At 40.6% G+C, this 20,697-nt stretch overlaps 1 protein-coding gene across 9 annotated transcripts in view; it reads right to left on the bottom strand.

Annotated features, from left to right (window-relative positions):
• LOC140481858 (NEDD8-conjugating enzyme UBE2F) overlaps positions 1-20,697 on the bottom strand; it is a 366,423-nt gene that overhangs the window by 320,887 nt on the left and 24,839 nt on the right. Inside the window, exon 1 of one of the 9 annotated variants that reach the window (XM_072578429.1) lies at positions 19,820-19,837. The exons of the other annotated variants lie outside the window; for them this stretch is intronic. The gene's annotated coding sequence lies outside the window, so the exon portion shown is untranslated. Of the gene's footprint in view, positions 1-19,819; positions 19,838-20,697 lie in introns of those variants that run through there. 9 annotated transcript variants of the gene reach the window in all.

Here is a 20,697-nt window from a genome sequence, read left to right as displayed (position 1 = left end):
GAAAGTTCGAATATTCAATGTGGAGAATGTGACAAAAGCATTGCTGGTGGAATTTCTCTAGTGCTCTCCTGTCACGGATACTCAATCCAGGTCTCACTGCAGCGACAGCAATGGCTCTGTACACTAGGGCATTTGTTTCGGGATATAAAGTAATTTGTAAGCCTAGGGAACAAGGAATGAATAAGAAATAGAAGACAAAAGGAATACTTGAATATTGCTTTACCAACTTTTTACCATTTGTTGTAAACTAAACAAGTTTGTTTAAAAAATGCACTACAGCCAAATAATTAATTCAGAGCACTGTAATCAACAGTAGAAATTGTCTGCAAATGCCTAGGAACTCAGACAGCATCTGAAAAAAAAAAAGAGGTCAACGTTTTAAAGGTCAAGTTCCATTCTTTAGCCTTTTCTTCTTTTGTTTTTAAGATTGCTAACATGCCTTATGGGGTTGCATTTTGAGAGATTATGGACAGGCACCCACAATTCCAAAAGTGTTGCCTATAGGAGTCTGTGAGCAAAACCATCCATAATATGAAAACAGGCAATGGTGAGGCAAGATGTGAGAATTGTTAACTGTCCACTTTATCTTTGTGGAAGAGTACATCCTTGTTGTACTATACTCCAGTTATCAAGTACAATAGAATAGTGCGCAAAACTGTTTACGTTAAATGGCTCATTACTATTACTCACAAGAACATTTCACATAATAGTGTACAGCATCTGCCTAGGTCTGCGAAATTGCTCACCACTTGGGGTAGCATCATGGCTCAGTGGTTTGCACTACCACCTCACAGCACCAGCAACCTGGGTTCAATTCCATCCTCAGGTGACTGTGAAGTTTGCACATTCTCCCCATCTCTGCGTGGATTTCCACTGGATGCTCTGGTTCCTCCCACAGTCCAAAGATGCTTGTGTTCGATGGATTGGTTATGATAAATTATCCTGAGTGTCCAGGGATATGCAGGCTAAGTGGATTAGCCATGGGAAATACAGGATTACAGGGATAAGGCAGGAGAGTAGGTCTGGGTGGAATACTGTTCAGAGGGTCAGTGTGGACTTGATGGGTCAAATAGCCTGCTTCTACACTGTAGGGATTCTACTGTCAATCACAAAACTTTTGTATTTATAACACATTTAGCTTTAAATTGTAGTACTGAAACTATTTCAGCTGTTTGGCCATTTAGCTAACCAACAACTGTGCGCACAAAGAAGCTTAAAGTAGCAGGTTTTAACACCATAACATAGCAGAAAAATGGGGAGGGCAGCTATTGGTTGTATTGGTCAATTCTACTTGGTGTAACAATCAAATTTGAGTCAAACTAAGATGCATTTAAGATTGAATTCACGCTATCGGCAACTGGGCAGCCATTTTTTAAAAAATTCTAAGGCAATGCCAGTCTTCCACCTGAGGGTTCAGACTTAAATTGTAAAGAAAAGACAGTGTCTTCAACATATTGTATTCAACACTGGATGTATTAAGACTCTAAAAGTCTAATGCTATTCTTGTCTAACACATACACTTCAACTTGCCAGGGCAAGTGCTCAAACACCATGAACACTCTCTCACTCAAAGCTTATGTCTAGCTCAGACAAAAATTCATGAATCTAAGAAGATTTACTTATCAAGACAATCGTTTTATGAACAGAATTGTAACCCACTCATTCCATCCCCCACTCTTTAATACAACACAATACACAAGTGGTATTTTAACACATTATACTGCAGAGCTATTTGGCTGAATGAATCAGTGAAATGTTTAAGTCAAAAGCCACAGATGAAACTGATTACTACCATGACACTCAGTGCCAGAATCAGTTAGTCTTCAGTATTCTTCAGAGCATTGCATAACAGGAAAGCGGAGTGCACCAGGAGGCACCCCCAACTAAAGCATGCAGCAATAAAACAAATTGACGTCATTCTGATGCCACTAAAATCTAATCTGTTTCTTTAGATGGAGCCTGCTATACCACAAATCAATGCGACTTGCTAAAATGCATCACGCATATAATACTATCAAGAATATTAGGTCTCTCATAAAATATGAACCTCAAACAAAAAGTTGATCCAAGGTTAAGGAAAGCTGGAAAGAAGAGGAGTGACAAAAAAAAAAGCAAATGTGACTACATTTCAGCCAAATTTATCAATTTAACTCAGTTCCTTCCTGCTTACACAGGAAATACCACCTAATTATAAGCAAAAGGATAAATATTCTGTACATGGCATGTTAAAAATGTTAGTGCAGTTTTTCTCTCATTTGTTTTCCGACAGCCCTCTGTAAAGAAGGGCTCCAGAGTCTGGTTAGTGCCTAATTTCTTCACTCACGGTTACTGTTCAGGACTTCGTCTGCAGGCATTTGTCCGAATGGAACAAAGACAAAGTCAAACTCAGTCTCATTCTCACACATCACTTACCTTCAACTCAAACTGTCAAGAGGAACAAAAATACTTCATCAATTTTGCCTCTTCTACAGTCAAATCAGGGATCAAACGTTGCCAAGCTCAACACCAACCTGCTAACACTGGCTAACCAGTTGGTACCAATTCCACCTGCATTGGAATGCTCGGACTCCAGGAACATAGCACAACAGTAGGTGCCATCTTTCAGATATGACATTTAATGAAGACCCTGTTTGTTCTGCAAATAGGCAAACAAATAAATCTCTTGCCACTCTGTCAAGAGAGAACAGAGGAGTTATCGCCAGTTTTCTGGTCAGTCCTTGATCACAGAAACAGAGTACTGATTATAACGGACGACAAACGGCTGAAGATCCTGGGTTTGTATTCAGAGTTTAGAATGTTGAGGGGAGATCTAAGAAACTTACAAGGTAATGCATGGCTTAGAAAGGGTGGACACTGGGAAATTGTTTCCGTCAGGCGAGGAGACTAGGACTCGTGAGCACAGCCTTAGAATTAGAGGGGATCAATGTAGAACAGAAACGAGGAGACATTTCTTCAGCCAGAGAGCGGTGGGCTTGTGGAATTCACTGCCATGGAGCACAGTGGAGACCGGGACGTTAAATGTTTTCAAGGCAGAGATTGATAAATTCTTAATTTCGCAAGGAATTAAGGGATATGGGGTAAGCAGCATTGAAATGGCCATCAACCACGAATGAATGGTGGAGTGGACTCGATTGGCCGACTAGCCTTACTTCCACTCCTATTTCTTTATGGTCTTATAACTGTATTCCTGTTTGTGGAAGAATGCTATGTGCAAATTGGCTGCTGTATTTTCCCACACAATAACCATTACTTAATAGACTACAAAGTACTTTGGGACATCTGGAGATTGTGAAAAAGGCTATATAAACATAACTATCTCCTGCTTTCTAAATGCAATACAGATTAGCACTTTCTTGGTGTGCCACTCTTTATCTTCAATCTTGACATACTGAGTTTAAGTGCACCCACTCATTTGACAGATTCTGAGATGGTTATCAATCCAATACATGATCTGTAGATTTTGCAACATGTACGTACTTCAAGGGTTGGGTAGATGGGCTATTTAGAAGAAGTTTGTGCCTCTCCAATGCCTCTGCCTGTTCTGCACAAAGCCTTGGAGATGGTGAGGACTGCAGATGTTGGAAATTCAAAGCTGGTAAAATGTGGAGCTGGAAAAAAAAAGCACAGCAGGTCAAGTAGTATCAAAAGGGGCAGGAGACCCTGGAAGTTTCCTGTACAAAAAGCCTCTCAATATGTTCAATGTCTTCCTGAAAGAGCTTTCTCTATTCTGATCGGTTACAAGCAGGGATTTCCATGAGTCAACAGCATATTTAAACTCTTCAGGGATACTTTGAGGATATTCTTAGAATTTTTGTTGAGCTCCTGGAGATCTCCTGCCATTACTCAGACTTCAGAACAGAAAACTGCTTCAGGAGTCTAGTGTTAGGCAAATGAACATGTCCTGTCCAACAGAGCTGATTTTGAACGATTACTGCCTCCACACTGGGCACAATTGTTTAGGAGAAAATGCTACTGTTGGATCACCTTTCTTGGCACGGAATTTGGAGGATCTTGTGAAGGCACTTCGTAGTACTGATACATTGTTTTGAGATGTCTCTTCTATGTTCTCTAAATCTCTGAAGCATATAGGGTCACTGCTGCCCAGAGAGTAAATTATAACTGTAGTCTCAGAATTGGATTGTTGGTCTTCAAATAATCTTTTCCTCAGTTGACCAAAGGCAGAGTTGGCACATTAAGGCAGTAATGCATTTCGTCATCCATGTCCGCCTTCGTTGACAGCAGATTCCCAAGAAATGAGAAACAGTCCACATTTTACCTGTGGAGAAAGTGAGGACTGCAGATGCAGAGATTAGAATTGAGAGTATGGTGCTGGAAAAGCACAGCTGGTCAGGCAGCATCCAAGGAGCAGGAGAGAAAAAAAAAATTCAACATTTCAGGCATAAGCCCTTCATCATGAAGGGCCCTTGATGAAGGGCTTATGCCAGAAACATCGATTCTCTTGCTCTTCGGATGCTGCCTGACTGGCTGTGCTTTTCCAGCACCACATTCATATTTTACCTGTGTCACCCCCCACTAGAGATGGAACACACTTCTGATTTTACCTCAATGTGGAGCCAATGAGGTTTACATAGCCAAATCTCAAAGTCAACAGCTGGAAGTATCTCAAAACACGGAGTTGGTTATACTTCAAATGATAAAGATTAATGTGTGATAGTGATGAAGAAATTATAATAGTTTTAAAATTTTAGTATTTATTTGGGATGGATGGATGGACACAGTGAAGAAAGGATAAAAATGAGTTGTACACTCCTTTCTTTACAAACAAATTGAAGTGAAATAATTCAAAATAATTTGAAGATAGTCACTCAAAATTGTCAAATACACAGCCTCTCTCCAAAATCTTTCAGGCAACTATAAAAATGCATCACTTACAAGTGATTTGCGCCCTTCTCATTTGCACATTTCTCTTAAAATTATATAAGTAGCACTGAAAATTAGTGTAAATCACTATTTCCCCCAAAACAATTACAGGCCCTAAAATTTTCCGAATACTAATCCTGTTCTGCAGATATTAAAATTGTTTTTCAAAGCCCAAGAGCTGCGTATACTTGAATGTATGTCCTTTTATATTGTGAAGCCTTGAAAAGGTCAATGCCTTTTAATAATACAGGGCCCTAACCAAGCTGGGAAATAGCAGACAAGGTCAATAAGGAAGTTGCAATTAGGCGAAGCCCGTGATTTTGAAAATAAATACTTAAAAGGTTGGTCAGCTGGAAGGGTGGGGATGAATTTCATACTAATCCAGGTGCCAGGAAAGATGAGTCAACATTCAAGAGATTGTGAAATGAGTAATGATCGAAATAAAGGTGAAGATGCGATGAGGAGGAAGAATATGCAAGTCTAAATATTTTGAGCTCAGAAGTAGTGAGAAGAAACTCCAGAGGAGCACGGATATTAATAATCAATAAAATCCAGAATATCACCTCTCAGAATGATGTTTTAATTCAAGCATTAGTCACTGTGCTTATTGCATAACTCTATGGATTTCCTGTTTATTCAATTAAGTAGAAGACTCAATGAATTACACTGCCACTTTTTACTCCTTCATTTGCAAAGTATTGCACTTGGTTATTCACACAGGAAGGTACATTAATCAGACCATCGAGTCAAAAGCTATCCAGTACAGTTTTTAAAATTTATAAATCTAGAAATAAAAATTCAAAGTCCCCATTCCATCCCAAAGTTAACAATCCAAATTGAAAAGAGAAAGCACAAGTCGTACAGAAATCATAACTTCATTATGGCTGGCATCAGGAATATTCATGTAGCTGTGTCTCAGACAGCCTCCCTCACATTCTTCTGCACAGAATTTCTACATAATGATGGAACACAAAACGATCACTTGACTTTACAAGTAGGACCAGTAGATAATTAGCTCAATATTTTGAAAAATATTATGAGATTATAAAACATATGCACAGTACCTGCACATTGCAGCATTAAAACTCCTGCTGGGTTAAAATCCTATGGACAACTACTGGAAATTGAGAGGTAACAGAATACTGTCCAACCTAAACAAACCTCAAAAATAGAGGTCTTGTATCAAATCCAACAGCTTACTCACTGGAACATTAAGGAAGCAAAAGATGTTACCTAGTAGGGTAACGAAACGTTGGAAATGAACCTTGCAGCTCGGCAGCAAACCTACATCCAGAACCTCAACCTGAGCTACAAATTTTCTCAGAACTCGCTAAGCAAAAGATGTTTAAAATATTGAGCTCCCATTTTTGTTATAATAACAACTAATGTCTGCTGTATTTTCTAAAATCAGAATTCCTGTAGTATCTGATCACTGATAAACAAATAGTATGCAATACTTCAAAAGGCATCAACTTTCCTTTCAAATAGGATAAATATAAAATATTATTGATACTGAAAACTATTCTTCTGATATTCAATCTATCATTCCTCTTTCTGAATGTTGACAGACTGGCTATTTCTTCCAAGCCTTGCTTTCTTCCGACAAGACTTTTGACATGTTTAAAATGGTGCTCGAGAAGGAATAAATGATTATATGTGCCCACTAATGTTACTTATGCTGATAATTACTTCTCTTCCCAGCAGTGAAACCATCCACCCAAAATAAAAAAGGGTGGTGGCGCCACTGGTGAGGAAATGCATGGGGAGAAAAATCTCTTCTTTTGCAGAGTTCTAAAAACAGCCCACAGTGCTAGAAGCTAGAATGTCTGAAAATGTAGTACAGATTAGGAATACTCTTAACAATAGTAGATGTATATTTCTCCAATTACCACTGTTTTGATGCAGCAGTTGCTGCTGGTTGAGAGCTCATCACAGTGTGCTGAATTTCATCTTCCACCCCACCCCCATCCTCCTGATAATTATCTACAATTTATTTAAAATAGGCCTGTTGAGCTGTATCTGGGTTTTGAGCACAATTAAATGATAACAAAATTGACAAATCCAGAAAAATGCTGCTTAAGAAGTCATTCAAACCCAGGGGACGTGACCAAGACAGCCAAGATTAATGTTCACAGGAAATCATTTATTAACACCATCTTGAAAACACTAGTACACTAGACAGAAACCCAACAGACAACATTATAGCATGGATGATATCTGAGATCTTTGTTAAATATGATTCACAACCTCAGCAGCTTGGCAAAATGATCAAAAAAAATTTGATTAGGCCACCATGGGAAAACTGGCCAATCACTAAGCTTCGCAAAATCAAGTTTGACTTGTCTGGAGCTGATGTGAGTTGCAAGCACTGAGCAGGGCATAATAAGCTGCTCCAACATGATAGCTAGCTAGCTCAGAACGGAGTCAACTGATCAACCTGAAGATTAGAATGAGAAAGTAGATCACTCCCTCCATCCTGATCCTTGGACAGGCTCTGGCAACCTTGCACATGTGGACACTAGGTTATGCTACTGAGCTCAGGATGAAGTAGCCTAATCAAATATCTGGAGACTTGAAGGACAGAACAAATTAGACCGCAGACAAGCCCAAGCAACCTTGCATGCTTGGAATGCAAGAGTGTGAGTATATGTTTATCAAGGTTTGGAGAGGCCGGTAATGGACTGGTGTGTACAAAGTTAAAAATCGCACAACACCAGGTTATAGTTCAAACAGGTTTATTTGGAAGCTTTCAGAGCGCTGCTCATGCATCAGGTCGTTGTGAAGTATAAGATAGTTAAGAAAGAATTTATAGCAAAAGTTTACCGTATGATGTAACTGAAGTTATATATGTTGAAAAAGACTTGGATTGTCCAGGTCTTTTTCTGTATAATTTACCACATTACACTGTAACTTTTGCTATAAATTCTGTGTCTTACGATATTATACTTCACAACCACCTGATGAAGGGGCAGAGCTCAGAAAGCTAGTGTTTCCAAATAAACCTGCTGGACTATAACCTGGTGTTGTGCGATTTTTAATGTTGTATCAAGTGCAAGTTTTTTTTGAGTGCTGAATAAATATGTTGTATGCAAACAATAACTTGGAAGTCTGGAGTTGTTGATAACTAGAGTAAGCCTCTGAACCAAAAAGGGGATCATAACTTATAAAATGGTTCAGTTGGTTACACTAGGAGAAAACAAAAACCAAAGCAGTGAAGGTGGTTTGAGCTGTAGGATGGGCTGGCATGTATAATGTTACCAAGGTGACACAGGCAGTGTTTAAATGGTGGAGTGTACAGTCAAATAGGACACTAATTCTGCATGCAGGCTAATGAATCTAACGATGGCCAGGATGGGGATGGAATCTGTCATTCAATATGGAGTTCATGGCAGGGAACATAATGGCTTCTGTAGTCCCAATATTTAATGGGAAAAAAAAACGAGCTCAGCCAAGACAGACGGCAAAAGAATGATCAGATGTCACAAAGCATCTGATCTTCAAAAGAAAAGCAGAAGTCTCATGATCAAGACTAATGGCTCAACTTCTGTCCTCTATGGCCTAGCTTTCAAATAAACAGAACAAACTCAAAATTTTAAAACCAGTTGCTTAACTATTACTAAATTTATACTTACGATACAAGTACTCAAAAGGCATTGTTTTAATGTAATTTCTAATAACAGCAGACTTCTCAAAGTACTAATAGAGAATCCCTCAGGTATGACAGATAATTCAAGATGAAACACAAGACACTCAACAGCTCTTACTAGGAATCCATTTGGAAATAAACTAAGATTCCAGTTTCTGAATGAAAATCACACAATGACTGTTGTTGAAGAGCGCTAGTTTTGAAGTATTCAGAAGACAGGAGAAAACCGATCAACATTCATCAATGATACAATACAAGACATGGGGAATTTGTACACAAAATCATGTTTCTGCTTTTATGTACCAGACTTTCAGTATCATATTTCTAATGCTGTTTTCAATGTGTATTTTACAGATTGACATCAGGGAGATTCAAGACAACTTTAACATGCAGGTCAAACGTGCTTTTGGTAAATTAGTTATCATTACAACGTGACATGGTTTTAACCATGTACACATCATAGTTGGCTTTAAATTCAGATTTGCTAAGATTCTGAAGGAGATTAACATACGTTAATATAATTTACGGATATCCAGTAAGTATAAAAACAGCATGATTAAAATACAATACCTTTTACATAGCGTGTCCAAAACTTTTTTGTTAGAGAAACAAAAATTTGTTCAAGCTTCTGATCTAAACGTCGAATTTCTGGTCTGATTTTGATGAAACCACGTCATAACTCCTATTGTTAAGGTGGAAGGGGTTGAATGACACATCATCCAATCAACTTGTCACATATTTCCACTTGGTAAGAGTGTTTCCTGGCTCAACTAGATGAATGGAAACTGACTGAAAAAGACTGTACTGTATTTCAAACTCAAAAAATAGCTCCTGAATAGGAATGAGTGACCTAACAGACCGCACCCTTCCTGTGGGTATCACGACCACACAGCCCAATGCTGTCCTGCCTCATAGGAAATGACAGAATACTTGGCTTCCAAACAGGATTTTACACTGCCATTCAATGGCAGTAATAGTACCAATCTCAGCAATGAGCACTCTTACTGAATGAATGGAGCCAGTGAGTAAGGAAGCAAAAGACAGACAATGACACAGATGCTATTTTTAGGTAACAAGCAAAGGATTCAGATACAGCTGGCAAACTGGAAATTACTGAATTGAAAGCAAAACACAAATAACCTTTTTGGATAGATATATGGTATCATCACTAACATGGACTATATTTCAAAAACTGGAAATGAGATTTTTAAATACACACAATTATAATATCTTCTTTCACCAGATACAAATTTATTCTGGAAGACAAAAAGGCCATCGTATCCAACAGAAACCCTTTTAAATATAAGCCAAATTGCAATGCAGGATAAAAAAAGGTGTTCATCCTCACCTCTGAATAACAGCGCCAAAACTTCCTCCACAACTGCATTAAGAAACAATGCATGAATGTTATTGCAGATTTCTTCCAAAGTCTTTGTAGATATTTTTAAGCAACTTGTTCAGATATATTATGACACATCAGGTCTGGCAGCATTCGTGAAGAGAAATCAGACTTAATGCTTCTGATCCAGTAACGCTTCCTCAGAACTAATACAAGCTAGGAAAGTGTTCAAAGTTAAAAATCACATCACCAGGTTATAGTCCAACAGGTTTATTTAGAAGCAGGAGCTTTCGGAGCGCTGCTCCTTCATCAGGTGGCTGTGGAGTTTTCGATCGTGGGACACAGAATTTATAGCGTGATGTAACTGAAATTATACATTGAAGAAGACCTGGATTGTTTGTTAAGTCTCTCATCTTTTAGAATGGGCATGTAAGTTTCAGTTCTTTCATATGTAAATTCCAGAACTTTCCTAAAGTCACATTCTCAAGTGAACTTAATAATAGGTACACGTTGGCCCAGATAATGCATTGAAGGTGTGAGGCTGTCTGTGCCTCAATGTTCAGATGGATTCTAAATTAAAAAGGGGATTTACAGAATCTTACATGGATTTGTGAAGTTTTTGAGCCAAGTAAAATCTAATTCTGTAAGTATAAATTCACCCCACAAACTTGTGTGCGTGTGCAAGAGGGTATGAGTGCCTGAGAGTGAGAGTATGCGTATGTGTGTGTGTGTGTGTGTATGTTTAAAGGGATACAAGTCTGTGAGAGGGCGCATGTGGGAGAGTATGTGTGAGCATATGAGAGAGTGTGCGCGCACGTGTGGGGGTGGAGGAGGGGGGGGGGGGGGGGGGGGGAGATGCAGTGGGGTCACCTGTAGAGTGACATGAACTCAAGGTCCCAGTTGAGGCCTTCCTCATGGGTACCGAACTTGGCTCTTAGCCTCTACTCAACCACTTTGCATTGTTACCTGTTCCAAAGTCCACCTTGGAGGATGGTCACCCAAACAAACACCAAACCAAACTGCCCGGCTTTCAAGACAACACCATACAACGCTGTCATGGCAGATGCTGCAAGATGTGGCAGACTGTTGACCCAGATACCACCATTACATGTGGGGACACCACCCACTATGTTTATGGCAAATACTCATGTGACCCGGCCAATATGGTCTAACTCATACGCTGCAGGCGTGGATGCCCTGAGGCATAGTACATTGGCGAGAGCGAACAGAGGCTACTGCAACGGATGAATGGACACTGCACAACAAAACAGGCAGGAGTGTTCCCTCCCAGTTGAAGAGCACTTCAGTGGTCCAGGACATGCAGCCACGGACCTTCGGGTGACTGTCTTCCAAGGCAGACTTCGGGACAGGCAGCAGCGCAAACTGGCTGAGCAGAGGTTGATCGCCAAGTTTGATACCCATGGGGATGGCCTCATCCAGGACCTTGGGTTCATTTCACACTATAGGTGACCCCACTACACTATACACACTCTCACACACACGCACACAACCAAGCGCATGCACACACTCCTACAGACCCATACACTCAAGCAGATCATCTCTCATATGCTCAGACATACACCCTCCACACTCACACCCACACTCTCACAGACTTATACCCCATTACAGTCTCACACAGACACTTTCTCACAGATATTCACATACACACATTTGTGGGGTGAATTTGTACTTGCAGAATTACATTTTATTTTGCTCAAAAACTGCATGTATCCATGTCAGATTCTGTAAAACCCACTTTAGAAATAGAATCAGTCTGACTTAACATTGAGACACAGACAGACTTTAAATTCACACCTTCAATACATTAGCTGAGTTGAGATGACACCCACTGTTAAAACTATCTTAAGAATGTAACTTTAAAAAAGTTCTGGGATTTACTTATGAAGGAACTGAAACTAACATGATCATTCAAAAGATGAAAGACTTAAATTTGTTTAATATTACATTTTATGACACTGCAATTCTGTTGCTATAAAGTCTGCGTCTTATGATTGTGCTCCACAACCACCTGATGAAGCAGCAGCGCTTTGAAAGCTAGTGTCTCCAAATAACCCTGTTGGATGATAACCTAGTGTTGTGTGATTTTTAAACTTTGTCCACCCCAGTCCAATACCAGCAGCTCCAAATCATTAAATGGAGACTGGCAGTGACGAACAATAGATAGTGTGTAATGGCAGACTACGTGATAACAAGGCTTGGTGTGTGGGGTTGGGGGTTGGGGGCTGGGATATGGGAGGGTTCAGACCCTAAAATGTTCTGCGAAGTGGTCACTAAGTCTATGCTTCATTTCCCCAACATAGATGTGAGCAGCAAATGCAGTCGACTAGATTATGTGAAGTGCAGGTAAAGTGCTGCTTCATCTAGAAGGTATGTGTGGGGCCTTGAACATGAGGAGGGTGGACGTAAATGGGGAGGTGTTACACCTTCAGTCTCCACTCTGAGCCAGATCACAATCCACTCCTTTGTCTGTCCAACTGTTCTTCTCTTTCTTTGGGCTCCATCCCCACCTATCATTTACTCCTTACCCCTCCCCCCACCCTACTTCTGCATATAAACCAACACCTTCCTAACTACCATTAGTTCTGAGGAAGGGTCACCAGACCCAAAACATTCACTCTGATTTATCTTCAGAGATGTAGCCGGATCTGCTAAGCTTTTCCAGCAACTTCTGTTTTTGTTTCTGATTTACAGCATCAGGTTTTCATATTATGACACATCTCTGGAGCAGGTAGGATGTGAATCCAGGTCTTCTGGCCCAGAGGTGCAGACAATACCACTGTGCCACAACAGCCTCCAAAAGCTCCGTACCCAGAGTTTCTTTAACAGGTCCAGATGCAATCAGGAGTAAACTGCCTCATCACAAATAGGAAATAATGATTCCAAACTGCTTTTTCAATCTTATGCGCCAATGGATTTTTTTTGGTGCTATGAGTAGTAAACAGTTTTTCTGTTTTTGCACACTTATCAATGTCATTACTCCTCCACACTTAGACAACTTTTGTTTACAAGCATCCCCCTTCCTTTTGTAAGGAGCCCAGCTGGGAAACAAAGAACAACAATGACAGCCCACTTTAAACATAAATGATTTGCTTGGGCCATCAATAGTCAGTAAAAACTGTTTCCATAGCACAGGAGAGAATCCTCCCGCTGTATTGTACACCTGCTCCATTCCCGCAATAAAGAAAAAAATTCAGTCAGCCATCACATTTTCCTAGTTCCTTCAACTATTATTAGCATAATGTGGTCCCCATTTATCAGCTTCCACCAAAAGCAGATGACCATTTCACACAGAAAATAGTCTGATGCATTAACACCTCACCCATGGTGCAATGAAAATTAATTTACTGGGGTACTAGCTTTAAACGAACTTTGAACACCAATGGCAGGCTGTGACAAGCAAATTAAATTATTGTTCATATCACGGAAGTTAGAGGAAAATTATGGCCATTTCCTGCATACAGAGTCATCCAGCTGTCCTACAGTGCTTGTGTTGTGGTCTTCCTGTTCCTGTACTCAACAGATTGGCTCCAGCAGTATTCAAAATCTGACTTGTTCATGGTCAGGAGGACCAGCAGCAATTCCCAGATTGCTACTCAAACACATAGCACTTGTGATGTGCTTCCACCCACAGTTTCCCTTTGCCATCACGGACTGAAAACGTTGACTCTTAACATACAGATCAAGGTTGAACTAACTTTTTCTTTTAGCGCACCATTATTGTACATGTTTAGATTATTGGAGAGCTCCAACCTTTCACCAGATTATGTCACTGAAAAAATGAAAGTGCAGGGTAATAATGTTTTTACCAGGATAGTAGCTCTTCACACCCCCCTCCACCAATGTCAAGGCAGGGATCTACCACAAAACAACATTCCTTTCTGCAATGAGAAAATATTGTCACTCAGTTTCTCTAACAGTTGCCCCCGTGCATTTTGAATAAGTAATTTCCTCAAGAAGAAACATCACTTTTTTTTAAACCCTAAATGTTACACCTGCCTAACCCACATTGCACAGGGCACAAAAGCAAACTGATTTAACACTGGCACATGAAAAAAGCAGCCATAAATTGATGCCATTAAGTGAAAACTGCAACACACTACAGGTATAATGATTTGGCTCTTTTTAAACTGACTCTTTAGGAAATAACACACCTGCAAGTACAAACTTCTCACCAAACATTTAGAGTACCAACTCCTGACTATTACAAATAGTAGCAGTTGCAGCAGACAACATGTCAGTTGCTGCAAAAATTATAGACTAAACTTTATAACAGAGAAAGGAGAAATCCATTCCAGCCAAAATGAAAAATAAAATGGCCACCTTGAGTGTAGTACAAGACTCAGAAATTGAGACAAAATGTGTTTGACAATTGCTAAAGGTTATCATAGTAATATAGTTGAAAGGTCTGGTGCTGGAAAAGCACAGAAGGTCAGGCAGCATCAGAGAAGCAGGGAAATAGATTATCCTTTCATCAGGAACATGACAGGGATTTGGGGGGGGGGGGGCAAGAGACACAATGGATGAGTGATAGATAGGAGGGTGGGGGTGGGACATCCATCTCACCAGTTTCCTCATTTCCCCTCCCACTACCTCATCCCAGATCCAACCCTCCAACTCAGCACCGCCGTCATGAATTGTCTTACCTGTCCATCTTCCTTCCCACCTATCTGCTCCATCATGTCCTCCGACCTATCACCCCCCCACACCTACATCTTGATATCAGCTTCCCAGCTACCTTCTCTCACTGGCCTCATCTCCCTATTTATCTCTCAGCCCCCTTCCCCACATTCCTGATGAAGGGCTTTTGCCCGAAACATCGTTCTTCCTGCTCCTCAGATGCCGCCTGACCTGCTGTGCATTTCCAGCACCACTCTAATCTTGGCATGGATGCAAATGACAGATGTGACAGTCTCATTAGCAAGTGATTTGTTTTGAAACAGACTCTCTCCACAACCTGACTCAACTTTCACAAAGAAAGTTTAAGAACATTTTAAAAATGGAAACAACATTAATTTAAAAATCAAGTTAAGGATCATTTTGTGTGGTCCTACTTTTGAGGCTGTTGCAGCCATAGAGTAAGAGCCAGCAAACGAAGCACATAATCTCAAGTCCCTGAAACTTGCTCTGGCAGCACCGGAGCTAACCCGAGTTCCGAGTTGCCAATCAACATTTCGCAGCTAGAAAAACCAAAAGAAAACACAATATTCAAGGCTCAGCAGCTTTTAAAAATTAGAAGCTGGCATGACAAAAAAAATTAAGTGATACGTGGCTTTCATAACCGAGCATGTGACACAAACAGCATGTCTTTTCATTACGGTAGAATCACAGAAGCCAAGATGGAGAAAGAGTCAGAGAGGATTTGTCTCTCATCCACGGCAGAATCTTTTACCAAGTAGAGAAAGACGTCAGGTGGACAAAGGTGAAGGCATAAGAAGCAATTACACTTTCTTATTTAACAATTACCAACTGTATATGTCATAAAGTTATTTTCACAATAGCTCAGTAGGTAAATGCAGCATCTTGGTGGACAACTCCAAGTTCAGATATGTGCATTTGCAAATGCTGCTACTGACATTGTTGTACCTCATTGGAGTAGCCTGCTGCACATCAAGCCCTACTACTCCCAGAATCATCACAAAGGTATTTTAAAAGAACACAGAATAACCCAATTTACCAGATATTCAGATCTGGGTTGAAAGAAAGCATGAACCAGGACTCACTCTCACACAAATGGGTGATATGGACAGAGGGAAGAAACTAGAAAGTAGTTTAGTTATCCCTGTTCATAAGAATCATCTCAGCAGACCCTAAGTTGATCAGAATGCTGCTTCTTGGTCTTCCTTCTCTAGATGCTTCCAATGATTTGCAAGAGGCACAGGGTCACTGGTTCACACATTTTACTTTTCTCAGCCTCACTAGTTAAATGTCATGGCTTACAGTAACTGAAGAAAGAATAAATGAATTATCTTTAGATATGAAGTGGGTTTTGCTGCAAAGTACAGACAGGTCCTGAGCTGAAGTTCTGATAGTTTCTCTTTACCTTGTTCACAGCCCCAAGCTGTTCAGCTACCCGAGAACCAAATCATGAAACTGAACCATTTGTTGGCAGGCAGAAGGCCTTTGTCATCTATAAACAGTCAGTAGCCCACAGACCAGACCAATCAGCCACTTGTTGCAGGCTGAATCTCTATTTGTATACGCCCTTGACTCCAGCTCATCTGTAACTTCATCTATCACTGTTTGAGCCAGCGGCTGTGTAAACCATGCTTACGACGAGTGCCTAGTTACTTGCTTTCATAAACTGATAATCCTTCAGCAATACCTTGGTTTCAAAACCATCCTTTTCCAATTTCAATCCCAAAATCAAAAACACAAAACTAAAAATAGATGGTCTTTACAACATCAACATCTTCAGAAATCTCTGCCTAATAATTCATAGACTAGATTGTGCTTGACCACGATGTTTCTATAATACTAATGTTTGAGGGGTCTCTGCAAGCTGTATCAAAACAAGAACACTAATTTCAAGAGGGCAAGGAAGAACAGCAAGGGGTTAAAAGGGACTATACTCATGGCTAGTAATCATGAGTTACATATGGAGTCATAGAGATATACAGCACAGAAACAGATCCTTCAGTCCAAATCGTCCATGCCAACCAGATATCCTAAATTCATCTAGTCCCAAATGCCAGCATTTGGCCCATATCCCTCTTAAACCCTTCCTATTCATATACCCATGCAGTGGCTTTTTAGATGTTGTAATTGAACCAGCTTCCACCACTTCCTTTGGCAACTCATTCCATACATGTACCACCCTCTGCGTGAAAAAGTTGCCCTTTGGTCCCTTTTAAAATTTTTCTCCTCTAAACCTGTTCCCTCTAATTTGAGACTCCCCTACCCTGAGTAAAAGAAATTGTCTATTTACCCTACCCATGCCCCTCATGATTTTATAAATCTCTATAAAGCTCTATAACACTCAGCCTCCAACATTCTAGGGAAAATAGCCCTAGTCTATTCAGTCTCTCTTTATAGCTCAAGCCCTCCAATCCTGACATCATTGTAAATCTTTTCTGAACCCTTTCAAGTTTTACAACATCCTTCCTAAAGCAGGGAAACCAGAATTGCAAGCAGTATTCCAATAGTGGCCCGACCTGTACAGTTGCAATTTGATCTCCCAATTACAATACTGAATGCACTCACCAATAAAGACAAACATACCAGATACCTTCTTCACTATCCAATCTACCCGTGATTCCACATTCAAGAAGCTATGAACCTGCACTTCATTTCTCTTTGTTCTGCAACATTCCCCCCGACCTTACCATTAAATGTTTCAGTCCTGCCCTGATCTGCCTTTCAAAATGCAGTACCTCACATTTATCTAAATTAAACTCCATCTGCCACTCCTCAACCCATTAGCCCATCTGATCAAGACCCCACTGTACTCTGAGATAACCTTTTTACACAATTGAGTGTTTAAGCATCTTCAGTGTTGATGCAGGACAAGGTATAGATTCATCACATATTTGCGATGCATTTTGGAAGGTTTTGTAGATCCATTGTCATCTCTCACCTGATAGGCAAAAGTGAGGCCTGCAGATGCTGGAAACCAGAGTTTAGATCAGTGGTGCTGGAAAAGCACAGCAGGTCAGGCTGCCGGACCTGCTGTGCTTTTCCAGCACCACTCTGATCTAAACCCATCTCTCAGTTGACAGCAACCCAATCCATACATCTCTCGGGTCTATGGGGACTCAATCACCCCTTCTACTTCTTCAAACTGCACTTTTCACCTCATCTTTCACTGGATCTATACCACATCAGCTAAAGTTATCCTGGTAATAGAGCTAAATAATGTTCAGATCTAGTGTTGGTTCAACAACCAAAGGACATTCCAGCAAGTCGCTGTCATGGCAGGTGAATTTATGTTCGCCTTTGCTTTCTTCTGCAGTTTCTTGCTGTTAGATTGAGTCATGCCCAGTTGCTAGGAAGCAGCAAAATGTGTTTAGGTTTCATTTATCTACCCCATCAAGTAAAAACCTGGCAGCTGCACATCCCTAAATAGGACAGCTGCTTCTGGGTACAGCTAGCAACTGACTGAGGGTCACTCACGTGTGGATTGAAGACTGTGACTCCAAGTATGACTGCACCTGTCAGTTTGCTTGCTCCCCATCATCCTAGGACTTGGTAGAGTCAAGATAAAACAAGATTCAATAGCTATGTTTTGCTTTCCCCAAAAAGAACGAAGCTGATGAGTTTGATCAGTCAAGCTTCAGCACTGCTTCATAAAACAAAATCAGGTATAGGTACTATGTGCCAGACGTGCTACTGGCAGCTAGCCTGTGCTAATAGTGTGCCCTTATCAAGGCCTGACAGGCGCTGACAGAGGCATAATAATAGGGTGACCAGCCTTCCCTCAAAATCAATCATATTTATTCAGGCCATTTTTTAAAAAAAAATAAACATTTCCACCTTCTAAACTGAACCTCGCTGGATGGTTATTTGATTAAATCGAATGCCTTGCTGATGACCAACGTAACATTTTGCAAACTTATTCAATTATCAGCTGGAACAATTTACTGGACATCTATTCAGTGTGATATTCAAGACCTTTTTAAAAAAAGAAAAGCCATTTCTTACATAAAATTTGTGGCCTTACATTTTCTCTAATACTAAATAAAACTCCCATATCTCCTTCCGATCAGCGGTGACTTAATTGCAGCATTTTGTTTTGCAATCACGAAGTTCCAGATTCAGGGCTTGAGCACACACGAAAGAAAACACCACTTACGCCCCAATGCAGCACTGACAGGTCACTTCACGATCAATGCTGTTGGCTTTCAGATGAGACATGAAAGCAAGGCTCCATTTGCCTGCTGGGGTGGATTTAAAAGTTCCCATGGTACTATTTGAAAAAAGAGTGGGTAAGTTCTTCCCCATGTCCTGGTCAATGTTTATCCCGCAATCAACATTGCAAAAGCAGATAAGCTAATTATCACCAACTTGCTGTTCATTAAAGTTCACTGGGTACAAATCAGTTGTATCTGTTATATATACTACATAATGATTACAGTTCAGAAGTATTTCATTGGTTGTACAGTACTTGGAGATGTCCAGTGCTTGTAAAAAGGGTGCTATATAAATGTAGGTCTTTTCTGCTAGATCAAAACCTGTTATAATTAACCTGGTATGCTCCATGATGCCACCTCCTTTAATTCATTCATGAATCCACATTCAGCTCAGACTTGAATAATGTTTCAACCATTGCCGTAATACTTGCTGAATCTAATCTAATCTAAAACCTCTCGCGCCTCAGCTGTTTTCTGCATCTAAAACAAGGAAACTAAGTTCTCCGACAGCAATACATTCCCCACTGCCAAATCTTATATCCAGAGGCACATTACATTGGCATGTGGGGTGGAGTAAGAAAACAAACACAAGGAACGCCTAACCCTCAGGCAGTACCAAGCACTGCTATATCAGGAGCAGAATGTTGAGAACTTTTCATCCTGTTCTTCACCAAAAGAAAACTGCAAAACAGAATGGCAGGACAATGCCACCCCAAATCTGCTTAATGTGTTCTCAAATTCAGCTGCCTGCAGAAATTCATCATCATTCGCTGCCTGATTCATGACAATGTGCAAGTCATGATCCTTACCACAGGCACAAAACAAGTATAAAATGGGATCAAACAAGACTGCATCAATACACTAATGCTCTTCTCCAACCTCCTCACTATAACTCTGCATCCCACGTCCATGTAGCTCCCCACCAGCATTGAGCTAACTTAAAAGATGAACAGGAAACGGTTAATTCTTGACACCTTCAGGCCAGAACCAAGACCACCCTGAAGTCATCAAGCAGCAGTATGTAGACGATGCCTGTGTACGTGCATACTTAGAAGCAAAGTTATAAATCATCGGTGACATACTCACTGGAGGTGTATGGGAGAAACAGGATGGGCCTCAGACTACAAACTCGGAAAACGAGCGCTTCTCTACCAGCCTACTCCAGTCACGTGATACTGCCCCACCGATCATCCAGATCAAGCCCCTGGACCACACAGATCACTTTTGTACCTTGGGAGCCTCCTCCTGGTGAGAGCAGACAGTGACAATGAAATCCAACATTGAGTCTAACATGATAATGCAGCCTTTGGAGTCCGAGGAGCAGAGTGTTCAAATTCCCGCGATCTCAAACCCAACACTAAGCATACAGTCGGCAGAGCATCCGTGTCCCAACCCTCCTGTACACATCAGAAACATGGTCCATGTACAGCAGCCACCTCAAATCCCTGGGAGTGTTATTACAAGTGCTACCCTTGCAAAATCGTGCAAATTCATTGGCAGGATAGGTGTACTAATGGTCAATATCGAGGGACTGGTCACAATGTCCAGCTGCAATGGGTGGGCCACACTATTCGCATGCAGAACTCCCTAAGCAAAAGCTTTCAACAAGATTCTGCATGGTAGACTGGTTCATGAGGTAAAAACAATGCCTACATGAGGTTGGATCACATGGGATCCAGGGGAAGCTAGTCAATTGGAAATAAAATTGGTTTGACGTTAGGAGACAGAGGGAGGCTTGTGATCAGCAATGTGCCATAAGGATTGGTGCTAGGTCTACCGCTTTCCATCATTTATACAAAAAAATGCGAATATAGAAGGCATATTTAGTAAGTTTGCAAATGATACCAAAATAGGTGATGTGCTGGACAATGAGCACAACGGGTCCTTGATCAGATGGGCCAAAAGGGCTGAGGAGTGGCAGATGGAGTTTAATTTCGATAAATGTGTGCTGTTGCATTTTGGTA

This window comes from Chiloscyllium punctatum, chromosome 10 (assembly GCF_047496795.1).
Source record: "Chiloscyllium punctatum isolate Juve2018m chromosome 10, sChiPun1.3, whole genome shotgun sequence".
In the NCBI taxonomy this organism is placed as follows: domain Eukaryota; kingdom Metazoa; phylum Chordata; class Chondrichthyes; order Orectolobiformes; family Hemiscylliidae; genus Chiloscyllium; species Chiloscyllium punctatum.
The sequence above is the reverse complement of the archived record's forward strand: the minus strand, read 5'-3'. Positions and strand labels throughout refer to the sequence as shown.